Source organism: the organism of the source record quoted next, unplaced genomic scaffold, assembly GCF_019419815.1.
Source record: "Pyrus x bretschneideri cultivar Hongxiangsu unplaced genomic scaffold, Pyrus_bretschneideri_v1 Contig107, whole genome shotgun sequence".
Lineage (NCBI taxonomy): Eukaryota > Viridiplantae > Streptophyta > Magnoliopsida > Rosales > Rosaceae > Pyrus > Pyrus x bretschneideri.
In genome coordinates this window covers 995325-1015000 of record NW_025999399.1, presented here as the reverse complement: position 1 = coordinate 1015000, position 19676 = coordinate 995325, and the positions used below count along the sequence as shown (strand labels likewise).

At 39.4% G+C, this 19676-nt stretch overlaps 1 long non-coding RNA gene across 1 annotated transcript in view; it reads left to right on the top strand.

Annotated features, from left to right (window-relative positions):
• The window catches only part of LOC108865895, a 19893-nt gene extending 946 nt beyond the window's left edge, over positions 1-18947 (top strand). Inside the window, exon 2 of the long non-coding RNA XR_007253578.1 lies at positions 18149-18947. This is a non-coding gene — a long non-coding RNA (uncharacterized LOC108865895). The remainder of the gene's footprint in view (positions 1-18148) is intronic.
• The last annotated feature ends 729 nt before the right edge of the window (positions 18948-19676 follow it).

Genomic DNA, 19676 nt, shown 5'->3' with positions numbered 1-19676 from the left:
ACCATGATTTTTCTGAATTCAGATTTAATCTGTATGTTCTTTTTGCCTTACAAGATGATTTAATCTGAATTGAGATTTAATCTGTATGTTCCTCTTTCAAGATGATTCCGCTTCTCAATTGAACTTTTGAGTTAATTGTTTTTTTTCCGGGCAGTAAGCACTGTCCATGCTTTTGGGTAAATGTTTTTTTTATCCCCAGTACGAGACCTCCCTGCAACTCCTTTCCATGGTTGCCATGGCTGCCAATGCACATTAGTCGGTCAATTTTCCACGTTTAATTGACAGAATTACCTCAATTGAACTTTTTAATCTGTATGTTTTTTGCCTTATAATTCGTGCTCTTCCTTTTTAATCCACTTCCCAATTGAACTTTTCAGCTAATTGTTATTTTTGGGCCGGTACGAGACCTTCCTGCAACGCCGTTCCATGGTTGCCATGGCTGCTCAAGACCCAAAGTCGGTCAATTTTCCACATTTAATTGACAGAATTACCTCATCAAACAAAATAGCTCATGACATTTATGAGGGCATTATTATAAAACTGCCTATGCCTTTGAATATTCTCGTTTTTCAACTCTTGTGCTTCTTCGTTCTCACTCCGGGTATTCACTTGGAATGTAATTTGAAATTTCATACAACTTTTTTTTGCTTAAAATACTGTTTATGTTGATCATTTTTATTCGTAATTTCTGATTGGATTGAACATAATTAGTGCGGCCAGGTCAAAAGTGCCCTCACCAAACGAACCAAATCATGTTTTTTCAAAACCGTCCTCTCGGTTTGTTCCTCTTTCAAGATGATTCATGAATCGGACCATGATTTTTCTGAATTCAGATTTAATCTGTATGTTCTTTATGCCTTACAAGATGATTTAATCTGAAGTGAGATTTAATCTGTATGTTCCTCTTTCAAGATGATTCCGCTTCTCAATTGAACTTTTGAGTTAATTGTTTTTTTCCGGGCAGTAAGCACTGTCCATGCTTTTGGGTAAATGTTTTTTTTATCCCCAGTACGAGACCTCCCTGCAACTCCTTTCCATGGTTGCCATGGCTGCCAATGCACATTAGTCGGTCAATTTTCCACGTTTAATTGACAGAATTACCCTCATCAAACAAAGCAACTCATGATATTTATGAGGGCATTATTGTAAAACTGCCTATACCCCTTCTCAGTCTGGGTATTCACTTCGTATGGAATTTGAAATTTCATACAACTTTTTTCTACTCAAACTACTGTTTATGTTGATCATTTTTATTCGCAATTTCTGATTGGATTGAACAAAATTAATGCGGACAGGCCAAAGGTGCCCTCATCAAACGAACCAAATCATGTTATTTCTTAGGTTTGTTCTAGATGCTGCGTCGGACAATTTCAGATACTTTTTGTATCTTTCTGACTAAATTGATCTATGTCTGTTCCTTAGGGAATATGAGTATTCTTTGCAACTCCTATTTGCCTAGATTATTCTTCTTTTTCCCCTCTTCTGCTTCTCCATTCTCTCTCTTCCGCTTCTCCATTTCTAGTTTATGCACCAGCTTACCATCCTTTCTGAATTAGGGTTATTACTCTTGTATTTATTGTTTTCGAATGTCCTTGTGGTAGAAACTGCCTCCCTCTGATGACATTTCTTTTTCCACCCTTCTGCTCTCCACGCCTACACCCTACTTGATTAGAAACCTCATTTCTATATTGTATTACTAATTGGATGGATGGAGAAGATGAGCATGACATTCTTTGTATTACCAATCCATCAAGTCCCTTGATAGGGGAATATTATAGGAACACTTGGAAAGTGACTATAATAAATTATATAAAGGGTGGATTTTTAGGTTTTGTTTGAATTGTATTTCATGCTTGTAACAATGTACATGAGACAAATATATAGATGTTGAGAGAGAGGCAACAATGTTACACATAACCTCACCCTTTTAGTTAGGCCCTGAATAGTTCCCTTAGCCTCTTGCAAGTGAGAGGTCTTAGGTTCAAATCTCTTAGATGACAAATTTGAAACCAAATTAGGTTGCCCATTATTGAAACAAACCGATTACTAATTGCTTGTATATGTCACAAGTATGGTTGTAAACATCACTCTAGCTAAGTCATGGCTTAAAGTGATTTTATCAACCATACTCTTGTCTTCCATACCTTGTCACTCACTTAGGTCTTTTGTTAATCTTTCTTCCTTGTTTCTAGGAACCACTTACTTGTTATTAATATTTGTCTTGTCCACTTGGTAGTGAGGTATGGCTGTTAGCCTTCCTCTTCTATCCTTCTTTTCGGCTCTCTATAAGAGTTGCCTTTTTACTCTTGTAAATAACATAATGAGAAATACAATACAAGATTTGAAACCAAAATTTAACATGGTATCAAAGTAGGAACCATAGGGTCGTCTTGACTTTGTCCATTTTTTTCTTACTTCTTTTTCTTCTTCATTTGCTCATCATTGAAATAAATGGCAGAAGAAAATGTCTTTAGTGCTAATAGCTCCTCATCTTCACCCTCTAACGTAATTCAAGGAGGTGAGAACAACCCAAATCAACGACTGTGCTCGGTGCTACTGAATGAGTTCAACCATCTACCTTGGTCAAGAGCTGTGTCAGTTGCTATAGGAGGAAGCTCGAAGTCTCCAAAATCCACTTCATCAACCTATGATGCATGACACGATACTGACTAGCTGGTCATGTCCTGGATACTTAACAACATGGAGCCAAAGTTGTCTGAGCTCTTCTGTGACATCCCACATCGCCCAAGGGAGTGATCCTTAAATGTATATTCCCATCCCTACCTAGCACGAGGCCTTTTGGGAGCTCACTGGCTTCGGGTTCCGTAGGAACTCCGAAGTTAAGCGACAAGAGGGCTAGAGCAATCCCATGATGGGTGACTCACTGGGAAGTTGCTCGTGAGTTCCCAAAAACAAAACCGTGAGGGAATGGTAAGCCCAAAGCGGACAATATCGTGCTACGGTGGTGGAACGGGCCCGGGAAGTGATCCAGAAAGTCCACTTGGACCCTGAATCGAGCTGTGCTGGCCGATACCTGGAAGGTGACGAAGCCACAAAATGTGATGGTGTATAAAAAGTGAATACATTTGAATCTAAAAGTGTCTAAGTACCAGAGTGCGCTACGAGTGGGAGCGAACCCATTTCACACGCGATGTCAGAGCATAAGTAAGGTACAATAGTGTGGGTAAGAATCATACCCTTAAAAGTAGCCACCAATACTAAGATTAGCTATATATCATCGCCGATACGAACTCAGCAGTTAAAACCTGAAGGGGTACAAAACAGAAAGTGTGAGTAAGCAGTAAAACCAAGCTTCCCAAAACTATTACCTTTCTAACAGTTATAACCCCTCACTGTAATTCCCTTATCGTTTTCTATAGGACAGTACAACATATATACATATATCCAAACCATACTCAAAAATGACCAAAACTACGGTTTGCCATCAACTCTACCATACATTAATAAGTAGGCCAAATGAATTTAATCAATACAAAGTGATATATCAGTCAGAGTCATCTAAAATGACATGTACAACTTATCCATATCTCATCAATCATGGCTAGCATATAAGTCGGAGTCACCTATAGTGACCTGTACGACTTATCCATATCTCATCAATCATGGCTAGCAAATAACTCAATAAGTATACCTGCACACGAGTCGGAACCACGTAAAGTGGTCTGTATGACAGGACTGGGTGTAAATAAATACGCTCAAGTGCTACGATCACATGAAGACTCTGCGAATAATCGCGGGTCACCTATGAGTCTGAACCATCTAAAGTGGTCTGTACGACAGGACTGTGCACCTACCTTGGATCCAAGGTGAGCGTAAGGTGCAGGAGGTGAACATCACGTGAAGGACTATGGCCTGGCCACGGGCGGGAGCACTAACACCGGGGTGCAGGTTTATGAGCTCTCAATGCATCTCAATATAACATGTGCAACTCATGGCAACCAGTACGACAGTATCGAAGTTGCCTAACACATAACTGTACTCATGCTATAACTCAATCGATTCAACTAATACCATAAACTCACCTGAACTTACCTAGGTGTCCTGAGTTCACCTTTGCACTTGAAAGCATTCCCAATAATTATATGCAAGTAATATACATATGGATATACCATGATGCAATCTAATACTCAACCATGTCGTAGCATTTTCAATTATAAACAATACGGTGAGAAGTGTACAATCAATAACGCCCTACTCCCAAACTACTTCTTTTCAGGGATAATTATCCATGACAACCCAATTAACACTAATTTAACTAACTAATTCATAAAACTAAAACTTGCCTTTACCAATTTCCTTCGCATTACTCAATTTCCCAAGCAAGGCTTTTGTCTCAAATATTTTATGGCTGCATCTAACGTCTCGTTAGACTGCCTACGTACCCTAAACAGGGATCAAGCCATTCGTAGTTCATATAGGTACTTCAAGCATTCACAATAATTATATGAAGGTAATATACCTAATCAATTTAAAAGTGTCCATAGAACTCTCAACAATATGTACGATAAAAAGGAAAAGATCCACTCACCTGGAGTCCACGCTATGATTCTCTAGCGCACACATCGAGGTGTCCTGAGTGATTGGTCCCTGTGACCAATTATCAAATCACATCTCATAACTCTTATCCGAAGAATACGTAATTCACATAAAACACAACCTCAACGACATTCTAAAATAGTTTGAGACCCATTGACCACAAGTCAACAGTCGATCAAAGATCGACGGTAGGGTTTACAACCCTGTATAACTTGACCCGGAAGATCCGTATATCCGATTTCCAATCCGCAACTCCCAACGATCCACAATATGTTTCTAGAATAACATATTAAAATTTCATTACGATCCAACGGTCAGATCTCCGCCAATTGCCTAAAACAAGTGGTCGTGAACATTTATTTTACTAACTTACAAATCCAATTCAGGAAGATCCGTAAGTCGGATTCCTGATCCATAAATTCCTATGATCTTTAAATATTACGCATTATAGTGTATCCAATTTTGGTGACAATCCAACGGTTGGATCATCGATTCACATTTTTATCAAGTAACGTATCGTAACGAATTTAGGTTCCAACGATCAACCTACGTCATTCAAATGACAAAACTGAATTCAAGACATTCGACATAGCCTAAAAATAGCATTGGCGGCCCACTGGCCACGTGCCGCCGCGGGTGGCGGTCGGCCGCCCCGACTCGCCGGAAAATCCAACTATTTCCAAAAATTCTCAAACTTCACATAAATGAAGATCTCATTGAGTGGAGCAACTTTCATACCTGCCATGAAGTCCAAAAGTGGACGGAAGATGGTCAATTTTGCCCACAAAGCCGGCGGGTGCCTAAAACTTCCCGATGTCGATTCGTCGTCTACGGTGGTCCAACGGGGTCAAGGTTGGTTGGGTTTTGCTCCTGGGATGATGGGCTACAAAGCCCAAGTGGTGGCATCAGCCATCGCTTTGCCGATTTACCGGAAAATCAAAAATGGTGGCCGGAGCACTATTGATTTTCGTCAAACTTTCGTGGCCTCAAACCGCCACATACCATGGTTAATCAAGGTGGTTCTTGGGTGGGTTTTGTAGAGGGGAATGAGAGCTTCAAGGTGGTGGTGGTGGCATCGAAAAACTCCACCGAAGTTGGCCGGAATCAGCCTTGGAAAATGGACTCACGATGGGTGCGGGTGGACGGGAAGCCACTTCCCTTTTCCCTTTTTTTTTTTTTTTTTTTTTTTTTTTTTCTTTCCTCCATTTCTGATTAAACACTAAACCTTGAATAATCAATTTCGAACGTCCGTAACTATACCGTTATAATTCGGACTCGCAAACGGCTTTCGCCTATACGTTCGTACCAATGAGTACTACGAGGATATGCTAAAAGAATAAGTCCCACATCTCTCAAGTCGATGGTCAACGGAAGTCAAAGTCCTTGCCTTTAGGGCAATTTCGTAAATTCACGCTTTTAAAATAAAATAAAAACGTAAAATTTGGAACGGGTTGTCACATCTTCAGCTACTCAGAATCTTCCCTTCTTCTATGGGAATCTGTCAAAGACATGTATGGTAGCCAAAACAACCTAGTTCGTATCTTTCAACTAAAAAGAATGTTGCTAGATCTTCCCTTTTGTTCAACATCTTGGAAGTTTGAAATCCATGTGGAATGAACTCGATATGTACCGTCCACACACAACTAATTCCACTATGCTCCTGAAGCAAGGTGATCATCTCGTGTTGATGAATGTATCATTTGGTCTACTCTTAAAAAATAGCACAACCCTATAGTGTGAGGCTCAATTCATGTGCATCAATATGGAGTTACATAAATACACAACATGGAATTCATCACCTTCTAGGTGATCATGAAGGTTGACATTCCAAGAGCCCCTTCACGATTCATCTCCAAAAGTCTTTGGACAAAGCAACCTACAGAAGATACATCAGTATGATCATATGCATGCTTAGGTTTTGACAAATGTTCCGTGCTCTAAAATATATGATCATAATATAGTTGACAGAGGAACTTAATTGCATTGTAACCATAACTAAGATTCTAAATATGTGTTGCATGGATTCAAACATAATATGGGTAACCAAAATCCATTTTTGTTGGAACCAAATTCACGCTCATGTAAACCCATGCGTATTAGTCACACTGAGATTTATCACATTATTCATCCTAAAATAAGCCAAAGTCACATGCCTTGGTCTTGCCGAATGAATTGTGGTGTGGTTGGTTACGAAAGTTTATCAGCCTATACGGAATCAAAATTATAGAAGACTTTGGGCTGCTTGGGAGCCCAAAGATCCATGCCCATAACATGTGAGAGAGAAAGCAGACTTAGTTTCCTCATTTCCCTATCAAGCTAACCAACTTAGTTAGGAAGGAACTAAACCCTAAACCTTAAAGTCACATGAAACATAGCAGAGATTGCATTTAATGAATAGAGAAGTTGACTTCCCTTCCTAGCTCACGTAGACGAACAACGTGCGAAAGCTAGTTGATGCATTACCAAAAGTAACGTCTGAGGAAGCTGACATGAAAAAGTAGCGCCTCGAGAAGAAGGCCTAATGCTTGTCTTGTACCAAAACAAAAGTTGCAGAAGAACTTGGGGGAAGGGGTGAAAATACCAAGACATAATTAGAGATTCTTAAGGAACCCTAGAAAAATATCATTCAACTATAAATATGGGTGAAAAGCCTTAGAGTTTTCTCGAACCTTCCTTCAATCCTTTCACCAAGAGAAGCCTTGTTACACCCTATAAAATCTAGATTATAAAACCTAGAACTCCATGCAACCGTGCAAACTCTTTCTCAATATAAACTGATAATCTTCTAGCTTCCACACGATGATACGTTACGGACATTTCACATGTTAAATTAATCTAGTTTAATATATGACGGGCAAGGATTATTGTTTAAAGCCGTCTCATATAAATGTTATATTGTCCAATGAATATGTAATTGGGATAATGTTATCTAAATAAGTTAGATTCGTGAGACCATTCTCTTTCCTTTACATATCCTAAATGTTCCTGATCATAGGATTGCCAATTGGACATTGACAATCCATTAAGATCATTACGTGCTATGTCTTCTCTTAGGGAGAGTGACTGCTCTCGAGTCATTGGTGTGACTGACACCAAGACAAGCATGTAGTTGCTCAATAGAGAATGAATCCACTGAACACGATCAACGAGGAGTTTTCATACTCATGTCACATGAGAACTCATGGTTGGGATAATGCAAAGTAGTCCTTTGACCTGAGTAATCATAGTTGTCTTGTGGTTAGGTCCTTGATCTTTGACTATGTCAAAGTCACTCCATCATAGGGTGTCCACGACATAGTTGGGGTTAAGCGACTTAGCCTAGAGTGAATAAACATATCTTCATAAGATATTGTGAAAACTCAAAAGGTTATGTGATGTTTGGTAAACGTCCAAATGGAGGAAAAATATTGTTTGGGAGTTAGTTGATCTTTTGCCTGTGCGTAAAACCATTGGAAACAAATGGGTTTTAAAAAACAAACGCCAGGTGGATGGTTCAATTGACAAATATAAGGCACACCTTGTGGTGAAAGGATACACTTAACAATTGGGTGTAGACTATGAAGAGACATTCTCCCCTATCATGAGCTTTGCCTCTATTCGCCTCATTTTAGCTATTGTTGCTCAACTAGATTTGGAACTTTACGAAATGGTTTTAAGACAACATTTCTCAATGAAGAACTAGACGAGAAGATATATGTGGATCATCCTTTAGGCTTCGAGATCAAGAGACAACACCATAAAGTTTGCTACCTAAAACGTTCCATTTATGGCCGCAAGCAAGCACCTAGTTAGTGGAACATTAGATTCCATAATTCAATCACTTCATTTGGTTTTGAGATGATTGAGGAAGACCACTGTGTGTATCTTAAGAAATTCGAAAAAAGTATTCTCATACCTTCTCTGTATGTTGATGACATCCTAACAGTGGGAAATAACAAGAGCTCCATAAAAACTACAAAAGTGTGGTTGTTATCCCATTTTGAGATGACAGGTATGGGTGAAGCACACCATGTGCTTGGAGTTAAGATCATAAGAGATTGCTTAATGAAACTTTTGAGTTTGTCTCAACAGACTTACATTAAGAAGGTATTTAAATGGTTTAAGATGGATAACTCCAAACCCATAGACACTCCTATGGAAAAAGGCCCGATATTGTCCTTAGAACAATGTCCAAAGACTAAGAAAGAGAAAGAACAAAAGGCAAGCGTACCCTATGCCTTTGCAGTAGGAAGTCTAATGTAGTCTAGAGCTTTGCATGCATCTGGCATTTGCCATACCATGGGCATGGTAAGCCGCTATCAAAGTAATCCTAGACAAGCTCACTGGAAAGCCATCAAGAGGATTATGAGATACCTACAAGGAGGGGATCTGAAGTTGAAAGGATATAGTGATGTTGACCGGGCAAGCAGTAGAGATGAACACAAATCCACCTCAGGTTATGCTTGTATCCTTGGAGGTGGAATTGTTTCTTGGTGTACCAAGAAACAATCTCGTGTTGCTCTGTCCACAATGGAGTTAGAGTATGTTGCCCTTGGATCAGCTATTCAATAAGCTGTTTAGCTAAGTAGGTTTCTACAACAAATGGGTATTACAGCTTATGCCCATGAAGCTGTGCTTGTCTATTGTGATAATACTTCGGCCTTGGCATACACTAAAGATCTCAAGTATCATGGCAAATCTAAGCATATATATGCGTGATATCATTTCTTTAGGAACAAGGTTACCAAGGGTGAAGTGTTGGAAATGTGCTCTAAAGCCAATCATATGATGATAATTGTTTAACATCACATGTTTAATATCATTTCTTTACAGACATTTCACATGTTAAACTAATTTAGTTTAATATAAAGGGCAAAGATTATTGTTTGATGCCGTCTCATATAAATGTTATATGCTGAAACGATAAGTCCAACGAATATGTAATTGGGAGAATGTGATCTAAAGAAGTTAGATTCATGAGACCATGCTCTTTCGTATACATATCCTAAATGTTCCTGATCATAGATTTGCCAATTGGGCATTGATAGTCCATTAAGATTAGTACGTGCTATGTCTTCTCTTAGAGAGAGTGACTGGTCTCGAGTCATTGGTGTGACTGACACCAAGACAAGTATGTAGGTGCTCAATAGAGAATGAGTCCATTGAACGCGATCAACAAGGAGTTCTCATACTCATGTCACATGAAAATTCATGGTTGGGATAATGCAAAGTAGTCCTTTGGCCTGAGTCATCATAGTTGTCTTATGGTTAGGTCCTTGATCTTTGACTATGTCAAAGTCACTCCTTCACTTTGACTATGGTTAGGTCCTTGATCTTTACTTTGAAATACTCCTCTCTTATTTTATTTGATATGCATGAAATTGGAGCAGTTGGATCGATTCAAAGGTTCATAGTCATCCTAAGGCCCTAAGGCAACTATATAGTCCATCAATGAATGCAAAGCTTATGTTAGTGGTACCATGTACTGTTGCTTTAAAAATGTTTTACAAGTTTAGTGGGAGATTCATGTACTACTAAATCAATCAGATGGACCAATAGTTATAATAGGACCAAATTGTTTTAATGAGATTAAAATGCATGCTTATATGTGATGAGACCTAAAAACCCTCAACTAAACCTTTATTAAGTTGACAAGCGTGATAGTGCTTTGAACACTCTTTCGTGGCCTTCCATCGTGTTAGGCTCTGATCATTTGTGACTCATACACCGACTTTACCCTATCATGGGGAAGTACAAAGTATGTGCTTACACTCAGGAGGAGTTCTATACGCATACATGATGTTGTGAGGTAGGCAACAACAATGATCAAGATTATGTCATTGTGAGGTTGTTCTTGAACCCCTACCCGAGCTTGCATGGTGGGAATGACTTAACTAAGTGCAATGAAGCCAACATCATATCCTTGTGAGGCATCATTCTCTAGAGGCCAAATAGGATGGGTACTTACATGAGATGTAAATGATTAAGCGTACTCTCTCATTATTATTAATGCTAACCAACATCATATCCTTGAGCCTCCCATACCTTACTAAGAGTTTCCTCCAAAACTCTCGAATTCCAATGAAGGATATGGAATTTGCCAAAAATAGTGGGTGGTGCTATTTGATTTAAAGACCCAGATCAAATAGCATAAAATCAATCAATTTATATTCATTATGTATTTATTTACTGATATATTTGCAAACGCTATCCAAAACATAACAAAGAAAAGCCGAAGGCTTTATGTGGATGCAAATTTCTTCCTCCTTGATCTTGGACAAAATTGCACCTACAAAACAAATAACACCTTAGGTCAAGGCCAAGAGCCTCACGTGCCCACGATGATTGGGGAAGGGGGGCTTTGGTTGAAGAACCTCCAATGCCAAAGTTAGAATTTGGAGAGCAAAGTGTTTGAGAGTTTTGGAGAATTTTAGCAAGAGTGAAGACCTAGCTTTTCAGAGAAAAATGGGGTTCAATATATAGAGCATGGCCGGTCCCCTTTGGAGAAAAGGTGGCCGGCCGTTTAGGGTATTTTTGGTGTGTAATGGGTGATTAATTGGTATAATGGGTGATTTAATTGGTGATTAATGGTTTAAATAGGAAATAAATCCATTAATTAACCAATTAACCTAATTTTTATGGATTGTTTTGAAAGTTATGGAATGATTGCTTTGTAGAGAATATGGAATGATGAAGGATGAAATAATTTTGAATTTGTTACCTTATTTGGGCACTTTTGACTTGGTTGAGGGATGATTGTCTGCTGCTTGCACATAGGAATCCCCATATGCCTCAAGGATATTCTTGTCATCCTTTGTCCAAAAATCCACGTGTCACCTTGTGATTATTTTTGGCTCCACAAATGCCCCTACACCTGTTGGGCTACTCGCAGGAAAAGGTAGCAGATGTAGAGATCTTCTTGCTTTAGGAAACTTAAGACTGCTTCCTATTTTGATGTAGATTCCCTCTTTAATAGGAAATTAGATCCTTCTAGGAAAGGGAAATAAATTTCTCTCAAAGCCTATTTAAGTCCACCTTAAGTGGGTTATTAAATCAACTTTAAAGAGCAATTTATTTTACCCTACAAGAGAGAGAGAGAGAGAGAGAGAGAGAGAGCTTAGAGGATATTTGTTCCCCCTCCTCTAGCAATCTTCTACATCTTGCCCGTGTAAAGGACCATTTTTCGTTGCTTTCTTCATCTTTTCCATGCCTCACCGATATAAGAAAATTTTAATTTTTCTTGTCTTCTTCTTGGATAGTGTTGTCATGGGGCAGTCATCGGGGTGGTGCGGCACGTCAGCTGGCAAGGGCCAGGAGTCGGCTCGGCATGGGCCAAGGAGGTGGTGTGGCAAGGGCCATTACTTGTGCTGCTCGGCTTGATTGAAGTCAAGGATTGGCTCGGCATAGGCTGAGGAAATGGCATGGCAAGGGTTACGGTTTGGGCGGAAATGAGGAAACTACTTGAGTTTGATTTCTCAGCTGCCATAGATGGACCAGTCAAGGATAGAATTACCAAAAATCGGAGTTGCTGAAGATGAAGTGTTGGATGAGCGAATTGTTGAGTGCAAAAAGTGGCTGCTACCCCTGACCATTTTGCTTCCTACTCGATCTTCAAGCATTCGATCCTTTGAGCCATGTGGCTTTCTCGCACTAGAAAGCTTACCCATATGCGTGTCGGGGAATTAGTTTACCTTCTCGCACTAGAGAGCAATTAGTTAACCCTCTCACACTGAAGAACAATTAGTTTATCCTCTTGTAGTGGAGAGCAGACCCATATGGGTGTCGAGGAATTAGTTTACCCCCTCACACTAGAGAGCAATTAGTTTATCCTCTTGCACTGGAGAGCAATTAGTTTATCCTCTCACACTGGAGAGCAAACCCATATTGGTGTCGGGGAATTAGTTTACCCTCTCGCACTGGAGAGCAATTAATTTATCCTCTCGCACTGGAGAGCAGACCCATATGGGTGTCGGGGAATTGGTTTACCCTCTCGCACTAGAGAGCAGACCCATATGGGTGTCGGGGAATTAGTTTACCCTATCGTATTGGAGAGCAGACCCATATGGGTGTCGGGGAATTAGTTTACCCTTTCGCACTGGAGAGCAATTAGTTTACATTCTCACATTAGAGAGCAATTAGTTTACCTTCTCACATTAGAGAGCAATTAGTTTATCTTTTCGCACTGGAGAGCATGGAAATCATTGTCGTGAGTGCAGCTGAGGAAAACTGGATTGCTGGGACAATCGAAATAATCCTTAGCCTGCCCCTGGTTCTTGGTAGTTGGGCTTGGTGTGTCCTTTTGGTACTCGTCTGCCCTCGGCGTGTCATTAGGTTAAGCTGCTACATTTGTCGGAATAAAAGTAGTCTTTATATCCACCAATCTATATGGGGTAGTCCCATCTGCTCGATCTTGTCATTGAAAGATGACTTGCTCATGTTAATCATGTCTCATCGTAGCCCCTTGTTAATAGCTTCGTTGCGCGGGAAAGTGTGCAATCGCTGGGTCATGAGCTTTTCTACTTATTCCTAAATTTGCCTTTGTTAAGGGTGTAAGAGCTCTCGGCTGTCCCTGGTCGTGACCTGCTACTCTACACTGCTCTTCCATGTGTTCGACTCGTCTATGCCGCGGTTGTGGTGGGTGTGGTATGTTCCTAATAGGTGAATGGGTAACTTGCAGGCTGCTAGTTGAACTAGAGCTGGATTGAGTGATTGCTTCTTTCCGTCCATGGTGGTGCCTACTCCGATGTGAGGTGGAGGATGCTCCTTGCGAGTTTTGTCGCGAATGAACACTTCGCTTGGAAGGTTGCTTATGTTGATTATCGGAGTGTGGCCCTAACCGTGAGTGTATGTTTATCCGTGGGCCTAATTCAGAGTGCACGCTCCTTCACGCGCTAAGATGGGAGTATACACTATCTTGGTGGTCTAGTCAGGAGTGTACTTCGTTAGAAAACTCGGTTCGTGACTGGTCGAGTGGCTGCTTGTCAGGACGCTGCTGGAGAGGTTCTTCGTCTGCTCTTGTCCTTCTTCGGGACACCTCGTTTGGAACACGTTGCATCTTAGTGCGCTGCAAGAGCTGGTTTACCAAGGTCATCTGCTGTGTTAGGGCGCTCGTCAACTCTATGACTTGTCGAGACAAGTATTGTATACCATTTGGATGGGAAAAGTTTAGAATGAATGTTTCTCCTTGAGCAATGGAAGTGTGGTAGACTCCGGGCGCGAGATTTGAGCTGGGAATGTCAAATCTACAGAAAGATATGGTGTAAATGCTCCTGGTTTGATTATCGATCCAAAAATTTGGAGCTGGGATGGTTGAACTAGTCTTGGACTGATTTGGGCTGCATGGAAGGCCACTGGAGCAGACTGGGTTGCAGGAGCATGCTGGGCCACGGAAGCAGGCTACTTAGTGGAAGCAGGCTGGACCACAGGAGCAGGCTGGGCCACGACAGCAAAATGCTCAGCGGGAGCAGGCTGGGCCATAAGAGTAGGCTACTTGGTGGGAGTAGGCTGGAGCACGGGAGCAGGCTGGGCCACGAGAGCAGACTGCTCAGCGGGAGTTCGTTCTTATTTCTTTAGAATTAAGAGGTGTAACTCTCTGACATAGTCATAAAGTTCAAACCATTCAACTGAGATGGTTTATAGATCCTTCTCAACTATCTTGGAGCTCTTGGTGTAGGAACTAGGTTGTTACATTTGTTGAGTGTCATCTTGTCTCTCAAAGAACCCCTTTTTTGAGTTCTATGTATCTTACTCTCATTTGCTCTATCTTGGGCAAATCCTATTGTAGGATTACAATGAACTATCCAACAAACAACATTTGTTAGCTGGTTTATAGAAGTTATATCCAACAAGATAATGCACTTACAAACATTGCTCTTTTTAGGGAACATGCATTATGTCAATTGATTCGGATCCAATAATCCAAAGAATCCATCTGTGACCAACTCATAATTTATGTTTTGGAGGTGTCACAACTCAGTAGGATTAGTCACTATCTTGCAACCTTTTGGGTTTTAAGCATCGTTATATCTAAATAGTTAATACTACCACATCATCTCTACAATATAGAGACGGAATTAAGAACAATCATTTATTAATAAAGAACAATGTTTTGTCACACAAAACATTCATCAATCTCTTAAAATTATAGTGACGGAATTAAGTTCCTTATTCAAAATTAGAATGTAAAGACAACCTTTGTTTTACCAATTTCTTTGGTAGTTCATATGGAGAAGTAAGTACTATTTGCTTTTGCAAAGATCTATATCTTTATTCATGTTCCGAATGTGAAGTACTTTCTCTTCTCTCATTATTCTTCTACTTCTTATTAGTCACACTTTTACAACGGTTGTATAACATAGTTACTAATACGGACTCAAGCATTCAAGTAGAAGAACCAACTGTTTTGAACTATTCAAGAACAATGTACAACACCTTCGAAAGGTGTGTTCTTGACATTTGCAAGACATTTCTTGAAAATACCCCTTCCAATGTCCTTCATTTCTTAAAGAAAGTTTGGTCCCTTGGAGTTATTTTGCTTTCTTCATTTGACTTCTCCTATGACTACAGTAGTCATGGTCTCTAAACTCCCGCTGTCTCTCTTGAAACTTATTCCAATTGTGTTATACACATCAAACGATTTGGAGAGCGTGCGGTTATTGTAACTATGTTTGTACCATACTTGACCAATCCCGAAATTACCAAGCACTAGTCAACTTCATACCTTCAAAGACCCATTGAAGGGTTCACACTGAGGCACCCATGCAGAAACAAAAGAGTTTCCCTCCACCCAGGAGGTCAATCACAATACGACACGTGTCAACGTTAGCATAAAGCTCCTACAGTCCCACATCGACTGCGAATGAAAGCTGGAGACTCTCCTAACCTATAAAAGAAGACCATTCTCGTACAATTAAGAGAAAATGTCATTATTGTACTTAAACCAGTCATTAGAATCCACTAATAATGATTATGCTTGAACCTATGTATTTGTGTCAACCCTTCACTATTAATGAGAACTCCTCTACTCTGTGGACGTAGCCAAACTTAGGGTGAACCGCACACATCTTGTGTTTGCTTTCATATCTCTATCCCCTTACATATTATCCTAACCAGGTGATCGGAGCAATCGAGCGAAGGTCACAAACTTGACACTTTATGTTGTTCCAAAGTCTCGCTGATTTTGTGCATCAACATTTGGCGTCATCTGTGGGAATGACATTTATTCCTACTTTCACCAGTTTATCAAGCTGGTTTCCATTGTTCGTACACTTTCTTTTGATCAGGCATCCCTCTCTAATAAGGGGAGCAAAGGAAGCCAAAACATGCAAAACGACACCCCCCTTGTGCCTAGTGTGAAGCAGTGAAGGAAGGAAACAAAGAAGTTTGCTCTTCAAGCTAAGGTCGAAGAGCTTGAAGCTTAAAACAACAAAATAATTATCAAGAACAAGATCCTCCAAGAACAGTATAAGAAGCTTTTCGAGATGCTCCATGAGGCTCGACAGACTCGTTCTCATGAGCCATTCACCCTCGTGACTATAGATCACCACATGGCTACCCTCCAACACAAAGGTTCACATGTCTTCAACATGGGCTTTCTTAATGAGGAACAACCTTCTCACCAGGATATTAATCAACATGAGACTTCTCTCAACCCAACTGTCTGAAAGTGAAGTAAGAGAAGCGGATGAACACATCTATTTGCAAAAGGAATGTGTAGGATTTATCTAATATGATAAATTCCATAAAGTGAAGAGTCCACCCCCATGAGGATATTAACATCCTAATTACGAATGTAGTAATTAGATGAATGTCTAAAGCCATTTCAGTTTGGAATGTGAATGGCATCTCATTCATTGTATCATCATGTTCCTAAAGCTATATAAGGAGGCTTAAGGGAAGAGAGAAACTAGTATGAAAGAAACACAAGGCTTTTCCATTTAGTTCACATATTCTAGTTAGGTCTCTAGGGTTATCACTATTTGCCCTAGGTCTTGGGAGGCAAAAACCAAGGGGCAACTCAACATACTGTAGCCAACTCGATGACCTTGGAGGTTCTAGACATGTACGGAAGAACAAAGCACTTGTTCATGTTTGTAGGAGCTTGTCGAGATTCAAGCTTCTGCAAAAAGGTACATACGTTCATCCAACAATGGTATCAGACCCACTCACACACTCCTCATACGATTACATGAGATAATTATGAATATGTTCTTTACATTCATTTGAAATTATGTTCTTTACATTCATTTGAAATTATGTTTAAATTCTGGTATCAGACCCACTCACACACTCCTCATGCTTGTTTCTTCTGGGTTTTAATCCTTGGGATATGTTCTTTACATTCATTTGAAATTATGTTTAAAATTTGGTAAGAAAAACCAAGCGTTTAGAGAGAATTGAAACTTTAGTCTCAGATTAGCATGAAAAACAAATTTTTCCAAGGTTTTGGCGAGCCTTGTTTCGTTCACTTAGAGTTGTTTTTGGAATTCAACTAAGAAGACTTAATTGTAAAGAATAATCTGAACTTTTTAACGACATAAAATATGCATAAAATGGATGCATATTGACAAAGTTATGGCCTCTGTAAATAGGCTTTGTGAGAACACGAATTCTAGAAATTTCAGATTTCATGAAAAAGAAGATGAATAGTGGTTTGTTCTCTTCCACTCTTGGCCTAGGCGAGTACACTGGTACTGCTAGGTATACGGGGATATTGCTTACAACGTTGAACTTGTCTTAGAGAGTCGAATCTAATGGGATATAGTTTAGATGTTTTTTAATTTGCTAAAATTAAAGAAACGTTTTTTGCTTTATTAGGTTAATTTAACTTTGTTTTAAAATTAAACTACCAATATTAAATAATTATCCACATTATGCCATGATTCTTGAAATATGATTACTTTATTATTTAATTGTCTGATCCGAAATGTCCACCTGGACACCCAAATCGCAATGTGTTGGTCGATACCTCGAAGGTGACGAAGCCATAAAGTGTAGTGGTGTGGGAAATGTGAAGAAATTAAAACCTAAAAGTGACTAATTTAGATTGCAAATGTGAGCGGGATTGAACCCATATCACACAAGTGATGTTAGAGTATAGATAAATTGCAGTAAAAAAAGAGTACGGACATTTATACCGAAAGGAGAAGTCTCCTACATAACAACTTTTACCAACAATCCTCGTCGTCATGAAACCTCTAGCACTATAATTCCTGTAGGGGAGAAAAACAAGGATGAGTGGCCTGAAAATAAAGTTTTGCAAAACCTTTTCGAAAAGTGTAACCCCTCGTTGTAAAACAAGTATATAGTTTCCTAAAAACATTATTAACGAACGCATATTTTATCACTTATTGTACTCCAAATACTACAATTTAGATGCAATTTTGGACGTAAATGAAAGAAATGACATGTTTTGGTGTTTTTAAGATTAGATTAATGATATGGAAAATTATGATATTTTTATGTGGGTTTCATGTTAGTCTAGTGGTTTCTAATCATGTTTGGTAAAATGGTGTTTAGATTACTGTTTGTATTTACCATTTGTTTGTCAACTTTGACTTCATCCTAGTTAGGTCCTCATGTAAACTCGTTTCCTATATTAATTTTTAAGTAGGTTCCCTATTGCACACTAAAAGGATGACCATCACGTGACTGCTTCAACAAAACAAATGCCCTTATCCTCATATTTGCACTGATAAAAGAAAGGGTTCTTTTCTCTCCCAATTTCCAGGAGCAAGCCGACGCATTGCAACTTATCAAAATTGAAGAGGGATGAAAATCCATGTTTCTATTCCACTCTTCCACTCTCCAGGTTGTTGGTTTGCGGTGGAAGCATGAATTTGATCTTTAATTTTCATCAATTGCAATAGAGATTTGGGTACTTTCAAATTTGGTTGATATATCACTTTGGAGATGAAATTTCTAGCTGGAATCTAGTAGGGTAGAAAATGACAATATGGAGGCCTCGCTGCAGCAGGTAGACCAACTTGAGTGTGATTTAGGCGTTCTATTCTTTCAAGCTTTGGTCAAGGTGTCTAAACTCATGAAGTGTCTGGCAAGGAGTTAAAAGGTTTCTTTCATTTCTTTTCTTCTAATGTTTTCAATAAATGGGCTTTTAAGCCGTCGTCGATTACGAAATAGGGAAATGAAAACAGAAGAGCAAAAAGAAGAAAAGGAGAACTAATCAATTTTCTGGAAGGAGAAACGGAGGGAAGAAGGCAATGGCAAAGAAAGAGATTTTCAGGGCAAAGAAAGAGATTTTCAGGCTTTTATAAACTTAGTTTTCTTTTAATTTTATGAATTCAATAATATTTTTGATTATGTTTCGGAACTAATTTTCCTTAGCTAGGGCTACGTTGTAGCCTTGACTATGAATGCTTAAATTATGAATTGAATTATTTTCAAGTTTTCAATTTTCATTGAGTATCGTTTGTTGTGCTTATATGCTTGGTTTTAGTCTTGCTGATTAGCTACCATCTTAACTCTTAGTAAATTTGATGCAAATTGTGCACTTGAGTAATAGCTTCTTGCAAATAGATACCATAAATTACCTAGTAGTAGATGTCATACTCTAGGATTTGTGTAGTCTTTATATAAAATTCCACTAATCGTAACGAGTTTCATTATGTTAAACTAATCCAGATGCCATGGATGGTTGCATAGTGGAATATACGTAATAGTCTAGATGCCATAGATATTACATAAGTTAGGGAAATTTGACTATCAATGAGATTGAGTACTTGTTAATAATTTGTTGTAGGAAATAAGTAGGATTGGTTATGGTGAGTCGGACGCTCTAGTGTTTAACTCGATTTAATTACTGTCATATCCTAGCCTGGGCCCCCACCACATCCAGGGCTCACCTCCACCATAGCACAATATTCTCCGCTTTGGGCCACGACCACGCCCTCATGGTTTTGTTTCTAGGAACTCACACGAGAACTTCACAGTGGGTCACCCATCCTGGGATTGCTCTTGCACGAACTCGCTTAACTTTGGAGTTCCTACGGAACCTGAAGCCAACAAGTTCCCAAAAGGCCTTGAGTTAGGTAGAGATGGGAATATACATATAAGGCTTATAGGATCCACTCCACTGGGCGATGTGTGATGTTACAATTACAACTTCTTTTCTTGGCTACCAT